The 25,139-nt window shown below is 40.2% G+C and overlaps 1 protein-coding gene across 6 annotated transcripts in view; it reads left to right on the forward strand.

The window, feature by feature from the left end:
• LOC140361217 (cell adhesion molecule 1-like) overlaps positions 1 to 25,139 on the forward strand; it is a 222,880-nt gene that overhangs the window by 140,108 nt on the left and 57,633 nt on the right. The window lies entirely within an intron of this gene.

A 25,139-nucleotide genomic window follows, 5' to 3' on the forward strand; every position in this document is an offset into this window, starting at 1 on the left:
TTGCTTATGGTTAATTATACTCTAATCATTAAAACACGAAAATCACCAAAATAATGTTTTACACTTACCACGCTCCTTAGCAGACTTCACGTAGAGACAGGTCATGTCAGTCAGGGTGTCTTTGCCAATTCTGAAAAGGGGGATAAAAGGATTAGGGTTAACAGTAATATGGGAATAACACGCTTCACAGATAACAGTTCACATTGTGACGTTAACGGTGTATTTAAGATGCAAAACGCGGAGATATTGGGACATCTGCCATCGGCTAGCGATGCTAGTTAGCTCACTTGAGATAACACTGCTCGTAAAAGCAGAACACTTGCAGAACAGCACACCAAAACATAAACATACACTTGAGTTTAAAACCGGCGCACATTAAAGTGATTAAAAGCGGGTGTTTTAGTCGCAAAGCTTACCTGGTTCAGCCGTCCTGTTGTCTCTCCCAACACCGTGCAGAGAGACACACAGGAAGCTGATAATGGCCAGGCAAGCGCGTGATTGGTTTGAGTGACGCAGTGCGTGCGTGACGTGCAACGTACGTAAACCACGTGACCAGAAGTGGTATCGGGAGTTGTAGTTTTTTTCTCTTCCCTCGCCGAAAAATAACCCGATAACATAGCAAAGTTTAGCTTACAACTTAGCTCCGAATAGCTGCGTTTAGCTCCAGGCTGTGGCGCTAACAGCCGGTTTAGTCCACCATAAAACAGACACAAAGCACGACCCACACAACCCACGGGCCAACCCACGCCGAAAAATAACCCGATAACATGGTGATAACAGCAAGTAGTCACATTAAGCCCGTATTGCAGAGTGCACTGAAGCAACATGTTAGCTTAGCATTAGCTCCACCGGAGCAGACAAGTAAGATTCTAAAGTGATCACGAGACTGCCTTAAAACACAGCGTTAAAGCAATAATTTAGTAGTAAAGTAAAAGTGTACCTGAGTAAACAGTTCCGTTGCAATGTAGTCCAGGAAATGTAAGCTCTGAAGACTGTGCTCTGCAGACGGTCTGGAGTAATGAGAAAACACGGAGCACGCAGCAGAGCACGCAGCTGGCCATGCGGATCACAGCTGATTGGTGGAAAATGTAAACAACACGTTGGCTAGAAAAAGGTGACGCCCCCCAGGAGAGCAGGAAAAAGACCCGAAAACTCCACATTTTTAACAGCTTAATGTATACGTTTAAGACAACCAATAGTGTTATCTGAAGCACACAGGGGCTTATTCATAACTTCAACTAGCACATTCTGCAAAAAAATGAAAATCACAAATTTGGGGGGAAAAAAGTAAAATGCTGTTTTTCTCAGTTTCACCGAGGCCGACATGGTCCGACAATTGCCGTGGCGAGTCACATATATATATATATATATATATATATATATATATATATATATATATATATATATATATATATATATATATATATATATATATATACAGGGTTCAGAATAAGCAGAATCGCATCGCAAAATGCGATGCAATTTCTCTCAAATGCGATGCGTTCGTCAGAAAAAAGGGCTTTTGTATCGCAGCTTTTGCGATACAAAAATGCGTGTTCACTTAAATAACCAAAGCGCCTAAAAATACTGATCACTTGTCAATCGATCGTCAATAACGACATGACACATGTAGGACGTTGTGTTGACATGACGAGTCCCGCTGCTGTCTCAGATCGCGAGTCTGAAAGTGGGAGGAGCCACAGTGCGGTAAAGTTACCGTCACAGATTCAGACTTCCGAGGTCAATAGCTCCTAAATGCAAAAGTCTTTGCAGATCATACACAGCCAAAATACTCATATTTACACTGCGAAGTGACGACAACCTCGTTTTTAACAATCAGATGCGTATTTTGGGCGCAGCGAATTACACGGCTCCGAATGTGCAGCCGGAGCCGAGACACGTGCTTAGGAACCGTCATCAAATGTGCAGACGGAGCGTTGTCATCAAGTAGAAAAACGAAAATTGGAATGGAATGTCAAATAGAGCGGTACAATTTGAATAACACATAATATACACCATGATGGACACCACAGCAACCTTTATTTTTCCATCAGAAGCTTAACACATATTTTTTGTGAGTGTAATGACAATTAATATGTAAATGAGACTCCTGCTAATCTGATTGATGCAGAAAGTTGTAAATAAGGCCATCTGACTTTGTGTTGATTAATTTGTTCAACAGCTAATTTTATTTGTTTTCTGTTTTATTTAAAGAAAAAAAAAGTGTTTAAAAGTTAATTTGTTAAGAGTTTTTTTTTTTAAATAGAATGTTTACAAATACATTTTAAATAAATATTCGTGTTATATCAATGGAAAATATTGATTGTTAGTCACTTTCGTGTTTTGCTATGCAATTATGAAATTGCTATACAAATTTCGAAAAATTAACGGATTGTTTAGCAGCACTGCTATACAAGTGAAAATTCTTAATCTGATATATATATATATATATATATATATATATATATATATATATATATATATATATATATATATATATATATATATATATATATTTAACTTTGTGTTTGTGCTTGTAGTTGCTGAACAGTGGGTAACAGAGCAGCTGTTGATCAATAGACAATCATCGACCGAACTAACAACATGACATTAGTAATTATTATATTTTCGTACCTGCCTGTCACAACATTGAGTCGCAGAATAGTAATGTTCAGAGCTACTTTTATCTCCGCCTCAGACAGACGAGCGCAGTACGTTCTGAAGAAGCCGATGTGTTTGTGTCAAAATGATAGTGATGCATTATGTCTGTTGTTTTCAAATCTCAGGTGAAACAGAGATGATTTCTGTCACGCATTTCAAATAAAGTGTGAAAAACAAGTGGAGTAGAGTTTAGTCACTGCACAGCAAGGATACAACACTAAATAAGGATTTGTTTTTGATCTTCTTTATCTGACATGGGCTTTTAATTTGAAAGTTGGCAGTTCTGTCCTAGCTTGTAAATCAGAATTGTAATAACCTGTTTTGATCAAACCCAATATATTTGCCCTCTCGTCTTCAAAGGAAACATATTATGCAAAATTGACTTTTTCGAGCTTTCAAACATGTGATAGCCTTGCTCCATATTCAAAATTATACCTAGAGTTGTTTTTAGTTTCATTCACACTTGTTTCATTCATTTTGTTTACTAGGTTGTCTTCCTCTGAGCCTCACAAAAACACTACATTGTTGTGACGTCAAGGGTAGAGCTCCCAGTTTTGAAATCCATAAATCATCACCAGACTCGTGTGCATTTCCGCCTTAAATCATGTTCATTACAAATGTGTGCGCGCATTATCATGCCAGGGTAAGCTAGCTTGTGTTTATTTTCACATTGTAATTCCCTCTGCTGCCAGTAGATGGAGTGCTAACATAAATCCTGATGAGGGAAACTTCAAACCGTTGTTGTGATTTTGGGCGTTACAAAAATGAATTGAATTGAATTGAAACCAAGAAAAAGTAATGTGGTTTTCAGTGGATACATTTTTTTTATTTTTGATCTGGAAATGAATGAAGGAATTGACAACCCTGAATGGAGGATGTTTATGGAGAAAATGCATTGCAACTATTTTTAGTCACACCAAACGCTCCCACATCCCACTTTGGCCCGCTGGCTTCATTGGACAGGACAGCGCAGCGTGAACCATGGATGAAACTAGGGGAAGTTCATGCAGCAAATCGTCAGAGCCGGATTTGCACTCACGACGCTGCCATTAACGTGAGCGCGAACATGAGCTGGTGTTCTGTTTTTGATCCTGTGCATGAGCTGAACCTTCTGCTGCGGATCACAGTGAAACAGGCGCCTTTAGCCTCGCACTGAAGACATCTCCAGCTCACATCACCTCACACACATCTCCTGCTTATTGATATGCCGCCTCCTGCTCCTCGGCACGGGATAAAAGCTTCCAGTTCTGCGCGGCGTATTATGTGCAAATGTGAAATATGGAAGAAAAATAAACAGAGGAGAGAAGTGTTAATGCGAGGAGGGAAGGCTGGTGTCAGTACATGACGGATAACACGTCGTTTTATCATCTGCGTGTCAGGCTTTGTAAGGATCTTTGCGAAAGGGGAATACATCGTCGTTTGGCTTCATGCTGTTCAGCTTTCTGTTTTTTTTCCTTCATTTTGCTGTTTTATCAGGGGTTAAAGATGCTCTATGTAACTCTTCTAGTAGGGGGTTTGTCTCTATGGAAATGTTATTGATTGGGCAAGAATGTTCAACAGTATGACATTAAACGTTTGTTGTACAAGCAGTTCTTAGGGTCAAAATGAGACCGCTGTGTGCTGTCCACATCTAATTATAGAGCTTTCTATTCCTTGAAACCCGGAAAGTGTGCTGTTAGCATGCTAGCTGTTGTTAGCTTTACCATGACAGCAAAACGCGCTTGCTCTGAAAGTCGTGAAAAGCTGCGAAGAGTCAAACTAGTTCGGTTTTTCAGTTTTTTTTTAGACCGTTAACGCCTTTAAATTATGATTTCCCATTACAGGTGTTTTGTGTTCATTTGTTGTTTTTTGCAATACTGAATCATTTCTGTTGTCCAATCATCTTCATTGTATTAAAGCTTTAGTTTCTAGAACAGCGCCTTTAAGCAAATTTAAAAGAGGCATGAGTTTTTAAATGGTAAATGGTCACATTTATATTGCGCTTTTCTACCTTCAATCAAGGAACTACTCACCCATTGATACACAAACATACACCAATGTACGCAGACACTGGGGGCAAGGTGGGTTAAGTGTCTTTCCCAAAGACACAACAATATTCACCTGTGGGAGCTGGAATTGCACAGGTTGGCATTGCAATTCAAGCATACAGTACCTGCATTTTGATTGTTTCATGCATGTCTGAGTGATCCTGCACTGTACTTCATGTATAAGACACACAAATGGTCAAAATACACAAAATATTGTGTATTTCTAAAAATGGAAAACACTCTAAATCTGAATTTGCTTGCTCCGATGAAATGCCACTATGAGCAGAGCAGTAGTAGAAAATCAGTTCAGGAAACACATGGGACAAATACTATGCATTATTTGTATTTTTATTGCCCTTTAAACCTATTCTTGAGTACTTTGACATCTCATGTTTTGGAACTAAAAAACCAAACAACTTCATGTCACTTTTAACATGCTTGAAACTGACTGCAGAGGGAATTCATTAGCTAAAGAAAAGCTAGCTTTCCTCCGACATGCTATTGCAGCCACACAGTGGTAATGAACATGATTTGATGGCAGAAATGTTCAGAAGGAGTCTGGATATGATTTTTTTACTTAAAAACAGTGCCAAAGATCTCAGGCCATGTCATAGGTTGAATATGACATCACACATCGGGGAATTAGTGTTTTAATTAAGCTAATGCAACTCAAGGTAGAGTATATTTCGGCTGATCGAACAATGTTAAAACAAGTCAATTTAGCCTAATATGTGTCCTTTAAGTGCTTATAGATCAGTATTGTGGTTTACAATGAACAAAATTAAAAATCATGATTTACACAATCTACATATTTAGACGTAATGCATTATCTTTAGCACTTTTACAAGCATTAATAAACAAAGCTGATTATGGCAAAGTTCTGAGTTCTGTTTTGTCTGCTTCCTTTTGACCATGACAATTTTCAATGACATCATGAACAAAGATATGCTAAGGCTAACATGTTTTAGCTAACCTACTTAGCCCCCCTCCGTGTTCAATTAACCTCATGACTTCCTCAGTCTAAATTGGTCCATAGGAGATGAACTCATTTGATTAGAGCTATTTATCTTGGAAGCCAGAGGTGGTTAGCCTGACACAGGAGGAAAGTAGGGCAAAGTGTAGAGTTTGTAAAGGACGCTATGGCCATGAATGTCGTGTTAGCAGACTGTCATACAAGTCTACGTGTTGTTATTATTATTGGCCTTTAACGATACTCATGAGAACCTTTGGCATCTCATGTTTTTAAATAATGTATTTATAGAAAAGCATGCATTACTTTTACATTTGTCATCATAATTTGGTGTTAGCACTCCATCTACTGGCAGCAGAGGGAATTAATAGTCTATGTTTCTCTATGTTTTGAGAGACTCAAGAGCATGCTTAAAGGCTGATAATACAAATAATGCATGTTTTCCTTCAAACATGCTCTGGAGTATCTTTGCTTTGGCATCTCATGTTCTAGAACTTAAAATAAAGCATACGTTGAAAATCACTTTCTCTTGTTGAGACATTTCCTTCCCTGAGTTAGAGCTCCATCTACTGGCAGCAGAGGGAATTGCAAAATGGAGATACACAAACTTAGCTTGTCCCGATATGCTAATGCAGGCAAGCAGATGTAATGAAAACGATTTGATGGCAGAAATCCTTAGAACGAGTCTGGTGGTGATTTATATTGTTATTATTTAAAACAGCACAGAAGCTCAACCTATGACCTCACCAAACTGACATTTGGAACGGAGTGTTTTCTGAGGCTCAGAGGGAGAAGACTTACGAAACAGGAGCGAATGAAGCTAAATACATGTCCTGGTTTGATTTGATTGGGGAACAATGGTTAAACGCTCAAGAAAAGTCAGTTTTGAATAACATGTGTCCTTTTAGCCACCACCTTTCTATAGATTACTTGAACGCTTTGGCTGGAGTTTCTGGCAGTGTCCGAGTCCCGATGACGTCTTTTCGTTGTCTCCGTCGGTCCAGCTTTGCCCCGGGAAAGTGATAGGAGCTGTGTGGAGTATTGACACGGCAAGAGGAGGCTTATCTGGAGCCAGCAGCTGTCCGTCCCTCTGTCTGTAGAGAGAAATAAATAACTAAATAAATAACGGTTTGATCCGAACGAGCTGGAGAAGACGCAGAATGTTTAGAATTAGCAGCTGGTTGAGTTAGCATTGAGCGACGAGGAAGGTGGACAAAGCATGAGCGAATGAGTTAATAGTTTGGTTGTTATAAAGACAAATGTGACTACTATACTATACTACTCGGTGTAAATATCGAGGTCATTGATATTGGGGGTTTTATTCATGTATGAAAACTGATCCACACATCCATACCCACTCATATGATATAGTTATTCATGTTAACAGACCAAACCAAAAACAAGACAAACAAAAGAAAATCAAAGGGATCTTAACATATTTCAAACTAAACAGAAGACAAATTATATCTCAAATTCTAGTCAGAAACTATTCAGTTTCTTGTTGTGCTTGCATAATTTGTTATTCTTCGTTACAATGTTTTTTTTAAGATAGATATTGAATTGTGTTTTTAAAATGGTGCAAATTATATTGTTTTAGCTTTAAAAAATAACAATAACAATTTTCCCAGCAAAATAATTATATTCATAACGTAAAGTGTAAAATTCCCCTCAAAAACAAAACCTATTTGGGGTTTTGCTGTGTGAAAATCAGGTACTCCAGGTTTAAAAGGGTTGTATCAGATATTTGCATATAATCAAGTAAAATCTGTTGTTACAATATGTCTGTTCTGGGGCATGAAAATGAAAATGAGGCCACTTTGTGTTGTCTACATCTACGTTCACGATGCAGGTCAATTCAGATATTTTTTGCCCTATGTGACCTGTGTCCGATTTTTACAGGACAGTGTGAACGGCACACATCCGTTTTATTCCAATCCGACAGAGGCCACTTTTGTTTGTGGAAATAAATCTGATGTGTATCCGTACTTTTAGAATGCGGCTTCAGTCTGAACACTCAGGTCCACATCTGAACGTCATCAAGAGGCAAAATATTCCGGGACAAATGTGACAATCACGCCAGAAAACAACAGAGAAAGTGGAGAGAAATGGCAGATGAAGGAGCCGAAAACTGTCAGTGGAAGAAGTTTGTGAACTAATCAATATATGGGGTGACAATTCCGGAAAAAATAGAGGGTCCGTACCGTAATCAGGCCGTATTTGAGGAGATTGTGAAGGAGTTGGCCGAGCGAGGGATTAAACTCTCCAATGCCAGCGGTAGTAAAAAGCCTTTGTGCCAAATTTAAACAAAACAAGGACCTCAATAAAAGCTGTCGCTGTCGGGTAACCTGCTTTTTTACTTCTGTAATCACAGTGCGCAACGTGTGACTTGGTGTTTTGTGCGGATGTGGGCGTAAACATTTTTTTTATTGCTCTCTCCTTTCTTTGTGTATTGCGTAAAACAAGACGTACAACTACAGTAGGTGGTGGTAAATGCACCTTTTCAGTTGGTTGCCAATCGCCATTAAAAGTAACACAACAACCACAACAACAAAATCAAGCTGCATTCCGTTCACACCAGACATAAACGGCAACCGCATTTTTTTGTAGTGTGAACGACCACATAAAAAAATCTGATTTAAACAAAAAATCCGAATTGGGCATCATACCCTGCAATGTGAACATAAGTGAGTGTTTTATTATCTGCAAATCATGCTAATGTTGTTAGCTTTAAGTAATGGTCAGCTTTGCTCTGAATGTTGTGAAAAGCACTTGGAGCTTTCAACCTGGAAATCAGCAGACTTGTTCATTTCACTTTTTTCATGTAATAAAGTAACTCTCTTTTGTACAGATATCATGTACAAAGCAGTTCTTAGGGTGAAAACGACACCGCTGTGGGCTAAGTTTAGAGCGTTTTATTCTCTGCAAAGCAGGAAGTGCACTGCTAGCATGCTAATGTTTGCTAGCTTTATCCTGATGGCAAAACTCTGCTCTGGCCTCTGAAAGTTATGAAAAGCGTTCATAAACTCATCACAGTGAGTAATTAGGAAGCTCAGAATACATTAGGTAAGTGAGAAATAATTGAATTAGTTCTGTTTTACACATTTTTAAGACAATAATAATAAGCTATAGCGCTTTAAGTTGCTGCTAGCATGTATGGGCTTTAAAAATATGAATCCATTTGCTAGATTACCACCTAATGACATCACATGGCTGAATGAAATTTTAAAAAAAGATGTACAACATTACACCATGATTAATAAAAAAAATAAAAATAAAATCTATTTCCACTCTACTGAACGTTTAAAAACTACCACACAACATTCCAGTTTCCATTTGCACTCAGAAATGTGTTCAAAACTGAGAATTCATTAGTGTTTTTAGCCGTGACAATAGTTCCATTCCCTATCTTGACTGATGATCCAACTTCATCATTTTTCACTCCCACGGAAACATTCTTCACCTTTGTAACGCATTAGTTAGCCGCTCACCACATCTAAAACATCCGCAACCAAGTTATGATTTATTGATTGACATTCCGCAGCACGAGAGAAAAACATACAAATTGTTCTTGGATTAACGCCCACTCGTACATCTTCTGTCCCATATTCAGGAAACGGTTGGTTTTGTGGTTGTTCTGTTATGCAGATAAAAGCTTTGTCGGTCGAGGGTTGTAAAGCTCTCCATCAAAACCACTACTTTAACTTAAAGAGGACATATCAAACTACGTCAGCTTCAATTAGCGTTTAACTTTGTTACAACAGTGTTTCCTCGTCAACAGTTTACTCAAAGTTGTATTTAGATTGATTCCTGCATGTTTGAGTTAATCCTGTTACCCTGCGATTGAGGCTCGAGTGCTCAGAAAATTTCAGTTTTCACCTACCCCCTAGCCCCACCCACATCCCTGTATTTAGTTGTGATTATCAAAAGATTAAGCCTCCAAGTGATAGATATTGGGTCATTTTCAAAAATAAAAACACATAAATGAAAATCCACTGCTTTTACTGTGAAATGTCACTAGTAAGAGGCGTGGCTTATTAGTTCTGCAGTTTTGAACAGGAAGTCAATAGACCTGCTTCTATTGCTTAGACATTATGGTCAATATTACTGTTTACAATGAACAAAATGAAAAATGTTGATCAATTTAAAAGCACAATATGTCTCCTTTAAGTCAGATGATTTGTGCCTGATGTTTTTGTTTTGTGTGACTTGAAAAAATGTTTTAGTCCAATGTTATGTGGTGATTGTTGGAGTGTTAAAACTGCCTTAGTAAGCACCCAAGCTCTTGTTGGATTGAGGGGGAGATTAAGTGCTCAGTGTTGGGCAGTTTGCAATTACAGTTTGATATACAGATCAGACTCAAACGTGCTACGCGAAGCTTCCATATCATACATTATTTAGGCTGTGTACACTTCTGTTGTGGGCCCTGATGTTTTCGTACAACTCAATCAAATGTTTACTGTATCTATGATTAAGGCGATGTACCTGATTTTACGTGTGCACACCTATAACAATGTTCCCCAGTACCTATGTTCCCCCTTTTCTGTGAACGTGGGAACTATGCTAATACTAGCATAGGCTTTCAGGTTCCACATCCCCAATAATTGTGCAAATTTGTATGGTTTTAGAGCATAAAATATAGCAGCATATAACCCTAAACCTAACCCTAACCCAGGTCTTGGGAACATAGGGCTGACCCCGATTTTTACTGTCTTAAAAACTTGAAAAACAGAAGTAGTTCATGTTAAACTTTTTGCAGTGGTCCAAATGTATTGCTCACTTACTTAATGCATTTTGAGCAGAATATATATTCACCACAATGTGTTTATAAGCGCTTTTTTCCACTTACTCTTTTCATAACTTTTAGATGCCAGAGCATGGTAAAGCTAACAAACATTAGCATGCTAAGAGTGCACTTCCTGCTTTACTGAGATCAAAACACTTTATAATTGGAAGCAAAGAGCGCATGATGGACTCATTTTCAGATGTTTTTACAATATCTGTAAAAGCGCAAAACAGATTTCACTTTATTATTATGAAAATGAATAAACATGTAACATGTAACTTTAATGTAATTGGGATGACAAAACATTAAATAATGCACACAATCTGGTTTCAAAAATGAGAATCTTTTACTCACGTAATAATGCTGTTCCACTAGCTATGTTTCCATGCCCTCAGAGGCAACGGTTGTTGTGATTTTGGGCGTTACAAAAATAAATTTAATTGAATCCGATTACTGATATTCCACGTAAACAGTTACATTTGATGTGCGTAATCTGATTTCTTTGTGATTGTTGACCCTTGTGCAGGTTTTGACAAGGAACAGTGTTCAAAAAAACAAATTTGAAAGAAAATGTTCAAGATTGAAAGACTTATTTTCAAATTAAATGTACCGTATTTTCCGCACTATAAGGCACAGTTAATTTTCTCAAAAAACAACAGTGCGCCTTATATATGGATTCATTCTGGTTGTGCTTACTGACCACAAAGCGATTTTGTTCAGTACACGTTTTGTTTCACTTCATGCGCTTTATATATGAAAAATGATCGAAAATAGGAAGTGCCTTATAATCCAGTGCACCTTATAGTGCGAAAAATATGGTAATTTGCCAAATAAAAATCCCCTGATTAACTGACACATTTCACAAGGTGCTTTTGATGATCAGATCTCCCTCGTGCCATAAACACAAAACACCAAAAATCTGATCTAATTAATGGGTTATCTTATTATTATCTGATTTACTGGCAATATGAACGCACCCACTGTAAACTATAACACTCAAGTAGCAGTGAAAGTATGTGTTTATATCTGTAAACTACTCTAGTCAAGTTCAATTTGATTAAAAACCTTACACACAATGAGTCGTGTTAAGATTATAAACCACAGTATTGTGCTTTAATACATTTAATGCAAAGTTTCTGTCACTGATCTGAGAAGTATGGCTTCATATTTGTACCAAAAAGATAACATGTTTGTTTCCTTGCGTTGTCAGTATTTCCTGCAGAGTTTTCACGTAGAGTTTGCTCTCCTGTTCTGTCTTTCAGGTGAGTTGTCAGTGCACACCTCCGGGATGGTTTCTCTCCCGCTGGGCTTCTCTTGTTTGGATTCTCCATGTGAATCCGAGCTCAGGTTTGAACAGAGTCTCTGATCACACACGCAGAGATGGGGGAGGGCAGGGGCCGACGGCGAGGGCAGGGGCCGACGGGGCTGGACTGGAGGCTGGATCCCAAATAGAGGAACTTTGCTTGATTTGCTGTCCGTGATGTGCTGTTGATTATTGATTGCTGTTGCAGGCTACATATTGTGTGCTGCTTTTCTGTGTTTTCCTGCTGGATTTACAAATTGTGAGGGCTGGTGGATATGGATAAAAGTAGACTGAACAAATCCAGGTTGTCAAAAATTAGCACATTTTGTATGTTGCTGTTTATTTATTGTTTTATTTAATTTTTCAATCGTGTTAAAGAAAATCAAAACAAGACCAGAGAGAACATAGGAGATACAAATAAAAACACCACAAAAACATTATAATAAAGCACATCCTTAATTTTTTTTTATAACCATAAAGTTCAAAATAAACATCTACCTTTCGCCCGCACAGAGCTGTTCCTTTTGCCTGCACAGAGCTGTTCCTTTTGCCTCCACAGAGCTGTTCCTTTTGCCTCCACAGAGCTGTTCCTTTTGCCTGCACAGAGCTGTTCCTTTCACCCGCACAGAGCTGGGGTAGAAAGCCTTTGTTCATTCAGCACATTTTACGGCATACATGTTGCAGAAGGAGTTCTTGTCCTTAAATGTCTTTAAAACTAAGCTAAACGCTTTAGTGACTGCATCAATAATGGGAAATTGTTTTTCATAACTTGGTATTTTAATGCATGGTTAAATCTCTTGTTTAATTTATAAAAAAAAAAAAGCTTGAGTCCTGTCATAGAAAGCGTATATATTGGTTTAAATTGTAAACTGTGAATGAGTTGCAATATCAGAGGGCCTGGGGTTCTCATTTTGAACAAACTGCGATTTGCTGTTTTCCAGCCCACTAATATATCTGTATAGGTTTATTTTCCAGTGTTATTTGGTTCATGGTCCACTGCTCTGCTGTGAAGTGCTCCTGTGCATTTCACACAGACATGAGGCTTCAGACTGTGCTTTGGACAGAGCCTCACAAACACTACAGGCTTCAAAGGACAAATGTGCTGCATTATTTGTGTAGTTATACTCCTTTAAACATGCTCTTGAGTATATTCACCATGCATCTCATGATTAAAAACTGTAAAAAAATATATAGATATATCACTCACTCTGGTGTTTCCCATGTCAATAATTTACTTTTGGCTCCATCTACTGGCTGAGGGGGGAATTACATAGGTGAGCTAATGCTAGCTTTCCTCCGACATGCTAATGCAGCCACGCAGTCGTAATGATCGTGATTTGAGACAGAAAGGCTCAAAATGAGTCTGGAGATGATTTATAAACCAAAGTGCACAGATGTGAATGTTATGATTTTTTACAAACACACAGGGCACAGCGTGGTAGGCAGAACATTACTTCAGATGTGGACTGACGCGTAAAATCACATTTAAAAATCCTGTTTTATGATTTTTTTTCTTTTTCTTTTTGTTTCCTTTAATACTTTTGTCTTTATGCCATGTGTAATATACAGTGGTGTGAAAAAAGTGTTGGCCCCCTTCCTGTCTTCTTATTTTTTTGCATGTTTGTCTCACTTAGAAGTTTCAGATCATCAAACAAATGTAAATATTAGTCAAAGACAACACAAGTAAACACAAAATATAGTTTAAATGTTCAGTTATTATTATTAAAGTTAAATAAAATCAAAACCTACATGGCCCTGTGTGAAAAAGTGTTTTTCCCCCGTTAAAACATAACTTTGGTTTAATCAACCCTGAGTTCAGTTTCCCCAGCCAGACCAAGGCCACATTTGTTCTCAATCAAGAAATCACTAAAATACTGACAAAGTGAAGTAAACTAAAAGATCTTCCAAAGCTTGACATCAAGCTGGGATCCAAAGAACTTCAGCAACAAATAAGAAAGAAAGTAATTGAGAGCTAACAGTCTGGAAAAGGTTATAAAGCCATTTCTAAAGCGTTTGGACTGTGGAGCGAACCACAGTGAGAGCCTTTAGCCACAAATGGGGAAAACATGGAACAGAAGTGAACCTTCCCAGGAGTGGCATCGTTCCAAGAGCACAGCAACGACTCATCCAAGGGGGCACAAAAGACCCCACAACAACATCCAAAGAACTGCAGGCCACACTTGCCACCGTTAAGGGCAGTGTTCATGACTCAGACACTGGGCATACATTACCTGCATGACAGAGTTCCAAGACACACACCACTGCTGAGCAAAAAGAACATTAAGGCTCAGTTTTGTCAGAAATCAACTTGATCCCCAAGACTTTTAGGAAAATACTCATATCAGAAAAAGAACATAATACCAATTGTAAAATAAGGTGCTGGTCGTGTGATGATCTTGGGTGGTTCTGCTGCTTCAGGACCAGGAAGACTTGATAAATAGAACCATGAATTCTGTGTCTACAAAGTAATCCATCTGTTTGAGACCTAAAGCTGAAGCGAACTTGGGTTCTGCTGGAGGACAATGACCCAAAACACACCAGCAACTCACACCACCACACCAGAGAGTGGACGAGTCAAAGTCCTGACCTGAGTCCTGTGGAAATGCTTGCAAACCTTGTGACTGAATTACAACAATTCTGCAAAGATGACCGGGCCAAAAACTCAGTAATAGAGACTCACTGCAACGCTTCAGTTATTGCTGCTAAGGCTGGTCAAATCAGTTATTAGCTTACGTCGCAATTACTTTTCACACAGAGCCATGTAAGTTTGGATTTTGTTTTCCCTTAATATTAAAAAACCTTCATATATAAACTGCATTTTGTATGTCCTTGTGCTGGCTTTGACTAGCATTTAATTTTGTTGATCTGAGAAATGTTAAATGTGACCAAAAAAGAAAAAAAAGAAGAAATCATGAAGGGGGCGAACACACTTTCACACCAAATCTAAAAGTAAAATCTAGCGACGCATCAAATACTGTATATATCGTGCTATATTTTCACACACTCAAAGTCGCTTACAATTTGCGGTTTATGATTCATCCACTCCTCTGAAGAGCCTCACCCAAGGACAGCAGCGTGTAGCCTTGACGTCGAGGAAATAAATTAAATCTGCTGCCACTGCACCACCACTTGTCCAGCAGAGAAAAGGCGATCCGCGGTGTGTGTGCTGTCCGCGGGTCATTTAGAGCTGTTATCTTCTCACGCTGGAGGCCTGCTTGTGTAATCTGTTTCATTTGGGCTGGGGAAAACAATGCCATTTCAAACCAATAAGCTGCTTCCTCTGCCGAGCGGCTGCTTTATTGAGGAGGACCACACAAGGTAATGTCTTTATATGTGAAAGGAGCTGTGAACAGGATGTCAGCTGCGTTTTTTTAGTGTGAACTATAGACACTTTAAAATGTTGTTATAAGATTATTACAAAATCTGGAATAGAAGTATCCGTAGGCAAAAATGTAGGGGGGAAAAAAAGAGCATTGATAAATATATACTTTAGTGATTCTGAAGGAAATTCAAATTCAGCTGCAGAAACATTTCAATTATTCACGGACATTTGATCCAAATACGAATGATTTTGATTCCATACAACATTAGAAATGGCAGTTAATTTGAGTTTCTATAAGAAAATATGTTAAAAAATACTTTTGTGAGGTCAAAATGTGTCTGGTAATCATATGCAACTATTCAAAGTGCTTTACAAAACAGGAAAATATGCATTAATCTCACAAAATGGATAAAAACATCATTACAAATTTTACAGATGAAATCCCTTAATTCAACTGTTTTTTAGCAGAGATTGTCAGAGTAGAAGCCTGTCTCACAACTTCAGGAAAACCAGATTTTAGCTGCAAAAAACCTGAATCACTGACTCCCCATGTTTATTCCTGACTCAGGCACCAGCAGGAGGCCGGTCCTTGTTTAGTCCTGACTCAGGCACCAGCAGGAGGCCGGTCCATGTTTAGTCCTGACTCTGGCACCAGCAGGAGGCCGGTCCATGTTTAGTCCTGACTCTGGCACCAGCAGGAGGCCGGTCCATGTTTAGTCCTGACTCTGGCACCAGCAGGAGGCCGGTCCTTGTTTAGTCCTGACTCTGGCACCAGCAGGAGGTCGGTCCATGTTTAGTCCTGACTCTGGCACCAGCAGGAGGCCGGTCCATGTTTAGTCCTGACTCAGGCACCAGCAGGAGGCCGGTCCATGTTTAGTCCTGACTCTGGCACCAGCAGGAGGCCGGTCCATGTTTAGTCCTGACTCTGGCACCAGCAGGAGGCCGGTCCTTGTTTAGTCCTGACTCTGGCACCAGCAGGAGGTCGGTCCATGTTTAGTCCTGACTCTGGCACCAGCAGGAGGCCGGTCCATGTTTAGTCCTGGCTCTGGACACCAGCAGGAGGCCGGTCCATGTTTAGTCCTGACTCTGGACACCAGCAGGAGGCCGGTCCATGTTTAGTCCTGACTCTGGACACCAGCAGGAGGCCGGTCCATGTTTAGTCCTGACTCTGGCACCAGCAGGAGGCCGGTCCATGTTTAGTCCTGACTCTGGCACCAGCAGGAGGCCGGTCCATGTTTAGTCCTGACTCTGGCACCAGCAGGAGGCCGGTCTATGTTTAGTCCTGACTCTGGCACCAGCAGGAGGCCGGTCCATGTTTAGTCCCGACTCTGGCACCAGCAGGAGGCCGGTCCATGTTTAGTCCCGACTCTGGCACCAGCAGGAGGCCGATCCATGTTTAGTCCTGACTCTGGCACCAGCAGGAGGCCGGTCCATGTTTAGTCCTGACTCTGGCACCAGCAGGAGGCTGGTCCCTGAGGTCCTCAGAGTCTGAGATGGTTCATATGGCTCATGAGCTCCATGCCCCTTACATTACATGCATGTAAGACACTATGAATTATATTACACAGGAAAAAACATATACACACTCAAAATATATATAAATGTAGTTTTCACTGCAGCGCTCATCACCGCAATGAACGAATGGAATTCACCATGGAGGTTTGTGGTACAACCTCCCAGGTGTGTACAGCACTCTTTTTTCACCTTGGCAGGAACCTAACCAGTCAAATGCTAATGAGGTACTTGACTGCTTGAGCTCAGACCACAACAGGCGCTAACAATAGGGACTAACAATAGGTAGTAAACAAAGCAGTATTCCAATCCAATCCAACTTCATTTGTATAGCACATTTTACCAACACAGTCTCCAAAGTACTGCACAGAGTACAAAACAAGCACAAGCAAAATACGTAAAAACCATCCATCCATATAACTCATCCCTATGCCCAGGACTAATTCAAAATCCTCCGTTTAAGAATGACTTTCGGATGGAACAATAAAAAACAGCGTCCGAATGTTACCATGAACCATGCCTGAACAAATGAGGGATTACACCAACTTCACAAAAAGATGTCTTGCTTGTAACAATACTTGTCAACGTAATTTCAAGGAATTTTGACCAACAAGTATAGGCTTTTATTCTGGTTTTATTCCATTATCAACTGCAATCTTACACGGTGCTTAAAACAACAGCTAGACCAAAGAATAATATGTCCTCTTTAATTTGTCCTTTTCTTTGTGCTGTCCGAGGTTGGTTAGACAGCGAGAACAAAAGCCAAGGGGCCAATATCAGCAGTACAATTGAATTTGCTGCGGTGAATAGACATACAGGTCCAACCAACAGTGACCAATGTAACGCGATGGTGCGCGACGCTCTGTATTGGTCCCACTGGTTTGAACACTCCCGCGCTGTGCAATTTTGCGGCTCATTTAGCTCCATGTTGCACCGCGGCAGAATCAACATCATGCTAATCTAGCCTGAAAAACCTGAGAGGGACCAATGCGATTCCCTTGGACCGAGCCAAATGGATACGTGCCCAGATGTCGGACTATAAATCACGGTGTTGACGGGCGGCTGTAGAGGAGAGAAAAGTGTAGCTGACGCGCCATCCTTAAACGTGGTGCGGATTCAAAAGGGGGTTTAATGGCAAATACCATGCTTTGTCCACATGGTAAAACGATTTAAAATATATAACGGTATTAAAAAGGGGGCACTGTTTCATTTTTTTCATGGTGCGCTCCTAATCATTTGAAACCTTTGCATTTTCTTCCTGAAATAAAGTCCATATTTCTGCTTAAAATGACTAGCAGCCTAGATATGTCCAACTGCGTTTTGGTTATTTGGGCACGCCGTCCAAGGCTTCCACAAACAATAAGCCTACATTAAAGCTGGTGTACCTGATTTAGGAGATATTTAAATCTGTTCCTAGTGAAACTCAAGCACTTAGCCCAGGTTTAGCCAGTTAGAGCCCTGTTTTTGTGTTTCCCTGTTAATTCTGCATTGACGAGACATAAAATACTTTATTATTACATGATGACATTGTGTATTGGCCACATTTTTGTCATCTGCTTTTACAATGTGCTCTTTGGATGAAAATCACAAAATGAAATAATTTTCTTAAAAAATGAGGTACCACACCTTAAGTTTAAGCTTAAGTGTGAAAAAGATCAACTTGTTCATGAAATTGAGACTTGGATCGGATTCTTATTATTTTCATTTCATGTTGTCTTTTTATAGATCACTAAAGTTAAAGCGCTGTACCCATATTTGTTTCAGAGATCTAATTTATTTTCCGCGAAGCAGGAAGTTCCCCCTTTAGCATGCTAATGTTTGTTAGCTTTACTGTGACCATGACCGAAAAGCTCTGCTCTGGCTCTGAAATGAGTGAAAAGTGCTCATAAACTCATCACGGTGAATAATTAAGTGAAATAAATTTAGACTTCTGCAAACTGTTTAAAATGAAATAAAAAATCTGGCATAGCACATTCGAAGTCACATTTTTTACGCCATAATTGCTTTCTAAAAAAAAATCCCTTGTTTCCTTATCTTGACGAGCCTGTGTACAATCCATCTCTGCTTAGACGCTCATTTATTATTTACAGAAGCGATCTGCCCAGACGGAGACCTCCAGCACAGCGTATCTCTGCCCACAGCCCCCTGAACACTCTGCTGACACGGCCTCACTGAGATTATCCAGGATTAGATTGGATCTGCTGTAGAACCAAAGGTATAATTGGAAATACATTGGGCACAGGGTGAATTACAAGCTCCACACCTGCTGGGTCAGGAGAGGAAAGGAAAGGCCAAATGGACAGATTAGAATGTCAGACAGCCAGCCTGGGCACGCTCGTACGCAGTCGGCGATGGCAACCAATGCGACAATTAGCTGACAAATGAGTATTACAGGATACGGACGACGGAAAATAAATAAACAAATGATTTAATGATACGCATGCCTTTTTTTGGCATTTATGGAAGGATTTAAATGTTGCAATGATTGGATGTGTGATGCCCTCTTCTGCTAACTGTAGGGATTGAAGTGTTTTTGAACCGTAACTTGCCAGTTTGGCTATTGTCACTATGACACTATGAAATGATCAGAATGAGTCCAAAGAAACAAACTAGCCCTTCTTGGTTTAAATGTGTGTGCACGTACTATTTCTCCCATAATGAAAACCTAAACATGTTTAAATTAAAAGAGAAAATAGTCAAATGCTCAAAAGCAACAACGGCATAGTCTGATCACACTGGGAGGAGACTAGGAGAATTCTTATTTAGGGTTTTGACGACACCACTTAAAGCACCATTAGATGCAGACTGCATACAGTGGTCTCCTTTTGACCCTAACACTGGGTGTACACCTAATGCAATGTGTGTCCGCAAGACTTACATAGTGATTAAAACGGATGTGCTCCGTTACACTGACCTTGGAGCATTGCAGGCGCGGGTTCGGGGGAGGCGTAGGTTTTCAGGTAATTAGACGAGTGTTCTTTCACAAATCAATGTGAATCTGCGCTCGCTGCATTTGTAAAATACTCACCGCAGGGCACCGTCGTTGGTGTAACTGGCAGTCTGCAAGTAAACAGAATCCAAACCGAATCAAAACGCATGCTGAACTTGCCTCGCAATAGGTTTACGGTAGTGGGCGGCAGTAGCTCAGTGGTAGAGTGCTCGTCTTCTGATTCGATCGCAGCTGCCTCAGGTGAATACTGCCATTGTGTCCTTGGGCAAGACACTTAACCTGCCTCTCCCCCAGTGTCTGCGAACACTGGTGTGTGATTGTGTGTGTGAATGGGTGACTGGTTCCTTCATGTAAGGCGCTTTGAGTGCCTTGACGGTAGAAAAGAGCTATATAAATGTGACCTTTTCTTTTCTTTACACCCGGCGTTAAAACTGCACGCACGGTCCGTCTGTATCAAAACAAACATGGCTGCTTACGAGGGGGGGCAAAGATAATATCACAGAGGGAAAAACAAAATCTTGTGTGTCTGTGGAATAAGCAAAGCACAAAACTGTTCATCTGGGGTGATGGACGTTTTATTTTCTGTTCTTAAACCAACACGTTTCCTTTGCGTCACGGAACTGGACCAATCTCACTGAGTTTGACCCGAAGCGCGACGAAGGGAGTGGTGAGTCCGTCATCAGACTCACTCTTCGTAAAGTATTAGAAAAGTGTGTCTCCATTCAAAGGATATACTTCTTCCTCCATTATTAATTCAGCTACTTTCAATGACCTAAGCTGCCTGTTAACTGCCCTTCTCTGCGCTCCACTGTGTGTCATACTTTATCTTTTAGGGTCAGTGGAAATAGCAGTGTTCTAATTAATAGCCATCATAATGTGTTATTACAGCACAGGATGAGAGCAGCTTTACCCTCCACATGGCTCCCTCCTGACCAGTCTGACAGGAGCTGGGGGGCTGTAGTCCTCAATCATGCGAAGTTAGTGACCGGCGAGATCTAATACCAAGTAATTCTATGGCAATTGACACATTATCAAACCAGTACTCATACCAGAGTGTTTATGTGCAATTAAACTCATCTACTATAAAGAATATTACCTTGGTGTCATTGGCTACTATTATTTTTGCTCCACCCTTGCTTGAAATGATCTTAAGAATGATTCAGGCTTACTAACTACTTAAGGGGAGTTAAGAGTTAGGGTATTAAATATGTAGCAGGCTGAGAAATAGATTTTCATAGTTAGGGGCCCCCAAGCAATTTCAGGGGCCCACAGGCATCGCGGCGTCATAAGTACACGATAAATGTGTTGTTTTAAACCTGGTTATTAGCATGTACTTTTATCTGAAGAGCACAAATACTGAATCATATAAACCAGAGATCATGATCTTTAAAACTGTTTAATTCAATATAATAATGTTTCTTAGATGCAAAATAAATTCAGTTTACAGCATTTGACACAAGGAGAACTTGTGGAATATATGAAATCACGTCCTACAAAATAAACTACTAACATATATACATTTGCCCCGAAAATTAGACCGGGCATTTCCGAGGACACGTGAACGCAACACGAACGCAGCGGCCAATCAGACGCTTTCATCGATATTACGTCAAGGAGACCGCTCGGCCAATGAGAAGCGAGAAGACGTGCGAAGTGGGCATGTCTGTCAAAACGAAACTTAAGCGATGAAAATGCCCCGAATATGTCCAAATTACTAGTTAAATCTTGATTTTTTTTTTTTAGGAGGGGCACGGCGGGCCCCCTCCTATTTCAAACCGCGGGCCCACCAGAGATTCAACTGCTTGCGGGCCCCGGGCCCCCGTCTAGTTCGCAGCCTGTGTAGTTACTAATCTTGAAGGGGAGGAGACATATGCAATATCAACCTTGCTACAGTCTGACGTGCACTGGAATGTTTATCTTAATCTGTGTGTAATTCCCTTTACAGCCAGTAGATGACGCCAAAACTCAGTTAGCCATGTGGGTATCAGCAGATCTAAAAGTAATTGTGTCTGTTATAAACAGACACAATTACAATTTTTTTTGTTCTAAAACATGAGATGTCAACGTAAAGGTGCTAAAGGGCATGTTTAAAGGCTGAAGACAATACAAATAATGCAACATTTTTGTCCTTTAAAGTAGCATCTACACACATCAAACTTTACAACCTTAACAACTACTTAACAACATTTTGATGAAACTTCCTGAAGGATTTGTTGATATCTAATTTAGTCTAATAAGTCTAATTTAGATTTAAGTCTAAAAAACTAGGAGGAATTAGAATTGTTATGCCTAATTCCAGTCAGTGAGTTTACTCAAAAAGGTAAAGTAAGGTTTTTAAATGTTGTGTAGCTAAAATGTGTACAAAATGAACCAAAAAATGTAAACCCGGCTCTGTTGATTTTTCTAGATTTAAATGTCCCAAATATGTGCAATTTTGTCTGTTTTTACACATGTGAGTAAAGTTTCAAATTAAGATCTTTAAATGTAAGACTTTCCCATTCACCTGAAGCGTCTCGCCTTAAACATGCAAGAATCTCTGAATAAGCTAATGATAAGGGAGAAAATCCATCAACCACAACCACATGTCAAACATCTGAATTTGCACCTAAACTCAATCTTGGTCGTTCCTCATCGAAGCCACGTTCGTCTGTGTATCATCCAAACGGAATCCAAACCACATGCTTTTCTATTTTCTTTTTTTTCTTCTCGTGACACAAGACATCACCTTTTTATCTGTCTCGTTTCAATCGCGTTCGGTTTGGGCTTTTGTGATTCCTATCTGAGTGAAATGGAAGTCTGTGATTGGCTGGTCCATATCTCCCACGGCAAACAAAGGGGAAGTGTGTGCACTGGAGCAGGAGGAGCAGATCTGAAAAGGTTTCCCGAGGACACTGCAGAGGATAGATTGGGCCGTTTTGATGGAATCGATCGCGTTTTGCCGGTGACATGTTCAGGGGTGTAGATTCTTTCAAGTGAATAGATTGTTTATCATTTCTTCGATAGGATTAAAAAGGGATTTGCTATTTGAATAACGTGAGTGGAGATTGAGCTCCCATTTAATCCTCTGCAATGATGTTTGATGTAGGCTTACGATTTTAATTATATGATGCATCTTTGGGACATCTTTGCATTTGTCTTTCAGGTTCTAGGTTCACTAAAGTGTAGATGTGCAAGTCGTGACTCGAGCCAGACTTGAGTCACTATTTTAATGATGCGATTTGATCAAATGGACCAAGACTGTGGACTAGACTTGGACTTGAAGGCCGGTGACACGGGACTTTGGATTCAGAACCCTGTAACTTATATCTACAATCTTATATACTGTACGCAGGCTTCATGCACCAAACCATTCCCATTGCCAGCAAAACCCCATGAGCTGCGCTTTTGTCTATCGCCATGGCTTTTGCACATCAGTGACTCCAAAGAAGATGAGGAAAATGATCACACACACAAAAAAAGTCCACTTTAGAAGATGAGGGACTCTTCGGAATAAAGCCCAGGGTTTGTTCTATCGGTCGTTTTTCAATCTTTAAAAGACGTTTATATAGACAAACCAATGGATGAAAAGCCCATATTGATACAAAACAACACTACAACGTTAAGCCAACAAAATGGAGCTATAAACTTGGACAGTTCCGTGCAGCCGGTCGAGGAATCCATAAGTACATAAGTTTTACATACATTTTTTGTGTATTTGGGCATGAGCACTTCCAGCAAACATGGGGTAAGTCCTTGATTTTCACCCAGGGTGCCAGGAAACACAAGCTGAGTGAGATATTGCCAAGTCTGCCTTGAAAAAATGTCCAATTGGAGTTCTCACATGGGTTTATTTAAATAAGTAAAACTGTTGGCGTGTACTAGGAAAGCTTCTGGTCCAAAAAAGAAAGGAAAACATTGCATGGACAATATTTGGTGCTATTCCGTCGGCTCGGTAGTGACAAATGTGGATAATTTTCACACTTGTCCAGCACAACACAACATTAGGATATCACAGCAACCTTCTTAAGACTATGAAGTGGTACAAACCTTTTTTTCACCATTCCATTGACATTGCAGTTTTGTACGGCCACATCCTCCACAAGAAATTGGCGAAAAAGAAGAACAGGTTCAGGGAGTAGCTGTGGGCAGAAATGGTGATTCTGAACCGTCCACTTCAGAGGCTCTAGGCTCACGTAGGCCCACGTAGACCCACGTAGACTCATGTAGACTCATGTAGGCCCACGTAGACCCACGTAGACTCATGTAGGCCCACGTAGACCCACGTAGACTCATGTAGACTCATGTAGGCCCACGTAGACCCACGTAGACTCATGTAGGCCCACGTAGACCCACGTAGACTCATGTAGGCCCACGTAGACCCACGTAGACTCATGTAGACCCACGTAGACCCACGTAGACTCATGTAGGCCCACGTAGACCCACGTAGACTCATGTAGACCCACGTAGACTCATGTAGGCCCACGTAGACCCACGTAGACTCATGTAGACCCACGTAGACCCACGTAGACTCATGTAGGCCCACGTAGACCCACGTAGACTCATGTAGACCCACGTAGACCCACGTAGACTCATGTAGGCCCACGTAGACCCACGTAGACTCATGTAGACCCACGTAGACTCATGTAGGCTCACGTAGGCCCATCTATTATGCAGACACTGGTAACTCAAAAAGAGATCTGCGTAGAGGGTAACTACATTGTCTGTAATGTCTACATTTTGCACGTTTTACATTTTTGTTTGTGTTAATTAGCACTTTTAAAAAAAAAAGATATTTCCAAATATAGAGTTGTTTGTTATGCTCATCAGGTTATAACAATTACAAGTGGAACTCAACACAAAAGTTACAAAGTTATTTTCCCAAAAAGTTATTCAATATAAATGCAAATATGGATACTGCGGCAGGCCTGTCCTGGAGAGAAGAGAGGGGACACTAGTAAGCAGCCAGGGACACCCAGGGGCCCCTGACTGCACGGCCCACCCAGATAAGGACATCTTGGGGCCGTCACAGTAATCCATACTAAAGACCATGCATGCTATTTTGACTAATTTGTCTCAGATTGATTGCGCCCGGATTTAAAAGGTTCAAGGGTTTGTAGTGTTTACCACAGATTCGCTGCAGAAGTCCAAGATTATTTTGTCTATTTGCTCTGCTATAAAGAGTAAGAATGGTTTGGTTATTTGATGTCAATATGTATTTTGATTTTTAAATTTGAACTGAATTAACTCCACAAGTATAATTTATTCAAATGTTCTCAATCCCACAAGGTCAAGATTAGCCATGTGTAGCCATGTACTTGCTGAGAACAACAATACAACAATAGTATCAATAGTTACTATTGATTTTGAATATTCAGGGGGAAAGCCACACTTACTTGCCAATGCCTGATCTCTTCAGATCTTTGAAGCTAAGTAGTACAGGGCCTGGTTAGTACTTGGATGGGAACACCAGGTGCCACAGTGGGGCGCTAGAGGAAATGTTGTTGTGTCCTTAGGCAAGACACTTCACCCACAGTTGCCTAGTATAGCTTGACTGCCTTGAATGTGGAAAAGCACTATATAAAAACACTGTAATAATAATAATTAAAGGCCTCCAAAAAAAAAAAATCTGCAG

Source organism: Eucyclogobius newberryi, unplaced genomic scaffold (assembly GCF_026437365.1).
Source record: "Eucyclogobius newberryi isolate DKJ021-1_F unplaced genomic scaffold, fEucNew1.0.hap1 SCAF_15, whole genome shotgun sequence".
NCBI lineage: Eukaryota > Metazoa > Chordata > Actinopteri > Gobiiformes > Gobiidae > Eucyclogobius > Eucyclogobius newberryi.